Source organism: Poeciliopsis prolifica, unplaced genomic scaffold (genome assembly GCF_027474105.1).
Source record: "Poeciliopsis prolifica strain line A6 unplaced genomic scaffold, Auburn_PproV2 SCAFFOLD128, whole genome shotgun sequence".
Classification (NCBI taxonomy): Eukaryota; Metazoa; Chordata; class Actinopteri; order Cyprinodontiformes; family Poeciliidae; genus Poeciliopsis; species Poeciliopsis prolifica.
In genome coordinates this window covers 10,001-12,500 of record NW_026562503.1, presented here as the reverse complement: position 1 = coordinate 12,500, position 2,500 = coordinate 10,001, and the positions used below count along the sequence as shown (strand labels likewise).

The window sequence follows — 2,500 nt, the reverse complement described above, 5'->3', positions numbered from 1 at the left end:
AGGGCCACGGCCACTAGTCCAACCTTGTTGCGTCGAAAGTCCGTATCGGTCGCGACGCAGGTCCAGGAGAGCGACTGGCAAATGCTTCCTGGGGATTCCTCGGTGGTTGCCGAATTAATGGTGGAGGATGCTTCGACAATGAGGGCAGAAGCAGCCGAAACCGTGCTGGAACCACAACTTGGGCAGGCCGTCACAGGAGCGGTGCATACACTGTCGGAGGTCGTGCGTTCTGAAGCTCCCACAGAAGTCAGGGTCCTGTTGCCATGGATTGGCTCGGACTGCCCGCTGTGTGGTGTGCAGGTGAAGGGCATTGTCGCGCTCGGGAAGCATCTCGCTGTCCGGCACGGCGGTGTTACTGCCTTGTACATGTGCGGCAAGTGCGGGAGGTCCAACACTAACAGGCACTCCATCTCGTGTCATGTCCCTAAGTGCGGGGGTGTGGCTGGGGTGGAGGGGGAGCCGGCTAGCGGGTTCGCTTGCGAGCTTTGCGACGCCCGGTTCCCCACGCCTGTTGGTGTCTCCCAGCACAAGCGGCACGCCCACGCGGCGGCGTGGAATGAGGCAAGACTGGCGATGAGGAAGGTGCCAGCCGGGGAGATCAGGGCAACGAAGCTCTGGAGTGTTGGAGAAGTGCAGACGCTCATCCGGCTCATTCGGGAGCACGGAGATTCGGTTGCCACGTACCAGCTCATAGCGGTTGAGTTGGGAAATGGCAAGACGGCTGAACAGGTGAGGAGTAAGAGGAGAAACCTGAAGATCGATATGGCAGGCGATAGCCTACACGAAGCGGAGGAGGAGGGCAGAGTGTCTGTGGCTGACCCTGAACCTCTGGCTGCGCAGTCTTCGTCACCGTCACCCCAGGTCCTGTCATCGGACAGGATTAGGGAAGCGTTGGTTGGCTGGGGTGACAGAGAGGGTGGCGAAGAGGTGAAGGCTATCACTGACCTTGTTAGGGACGTTGATCAGAACCCTTTTCTGATCGAATCCTCAGCGTCAGAAATCATCTCGAGGCTGGGTGGGGGAGTGGAGCGGCCTGGTAGGGCCCGTCCTCCCGTTCGAGAGCAGAACCAAGCGAAGGGTTGGGTAGGGCGTCTTGCCCAACGTAGGCGTGTGTACCGAGAGTGCCAGTTTTGGTACTCGAGGGACCAGGCCAGGCTCGCGGCACGGATCCTGGATGGGGCCGAGAGCCAGGAATGCGCCCTACCGGCGGACCAGATCTACGAAGCGTTTCGTGAGAGATGGGAAGTCGGAGAGCAGTTCCACGGGCTTGGGGAGTTCCGAACGGCTTAGTCTCCGACAACCAGGAGTTCTACAATCCCATCCTGGCGGCAGAGGTGATGGAAAACCTAAACAAGATGGCAAACGGCTCGGCCCCAGGCCCAGACAGGATCAGCAAAAAGGGTTTGCTGAGCTGGGACCCTAGGGGCGAGCAACTGGCACGGCTATACACGACGTGGTTGGTCCGTGGAGTCATACCCCGGGCCTTCAAGGAATGCAGGACGACATTGCTACCGAAGTCCACTGATCCTGGTGAGCTGCTGGAGGTCAGCGGTTGGCGTCCAGTGACCATCGGTTCGGTGGTGCTTCGGCTGTTTTCGAGGATTCTTACCATGAGGATGGCGCGTGCGTGTCCTCTGAGTCCTCGGCAGAGGGGTTTCCTGGCCTCCTCGAGTGGTTGCGCGGAGAACCTGTTGATCGTGGGTGAGATCATCAGGCGCTCGAGGCGGGACGGGAGCCCTCTAGCAGTCGTGTTTGTTGACTTTGCTAAGGCTTTTGACTCCATAGCCCCATGAGCATATCCTGTGTGCCTTGGGTGAGCGCCGGGTCGACCTCACGTTATTGAGTTGATTCGTAACTCATATGTGGATTGCGTGACCAGGGTGAACTGTGTGGACGGTCACACACAGAAGATTCACATGAAAGTGGGTGTTAAGCAGGGTGATCCTATGTCACCACTGCTTTTCAACCTGGCTATGGACCCCCTCATCCATAGGCTCGAACAGACCAGATTCGGGGTACGTTGGGGAGATCTGTCGATCTCCGCGTTGGCATTCGCTGACGATTTGGTTTTGGTGGCAGGGTCGGTGGAGGCAATGAATGGGAGCCTCGGGATTTTGGAGGAGTTCTGCCAACTGACGGGGTTGAGGGTTCAGCCCAAGAAGTGTCACGGATTCTACATGGACAAGGGCGTGGTTAACGACTGTGAAGCCTGGAGGATCGGTGGATCCCCATTCACATGATTCCTCCAGGGGAATCAGTGCGTTATTTAGGGGTCCAGGTGGGTCCGGGGCAAGGCATTGTGACTCCAGATCTTATCCCAAACTTGAGCTTGTGGGTTGCTCGGATCTCGGAGGCTCCTCTGAAGCCCTCACAGAAGGTACGGATACTGAACACATTTGCTCTCCCTCGGCTTATGTACCAGGCCGATCTAGGTGGAGTACCAACGACCAAACTAGCCCGAATTGACGGGTTAGTCAGGAAAGCGGTGAAGCAGTGGTTG

The 2,500-nt window shown here is 58.0% G+C and overlaps 1 pseudogene; it reads left to right on the top strand.

The window, feature by feature from the left end:
• LOC129355290 (28S ribosomal RNA) overlaps window positions 1–2,500 on the top strand; it is an 8,189-nt pseudogene that overhangs the window by 3,347 nt on the left and 2,342 nt on the right.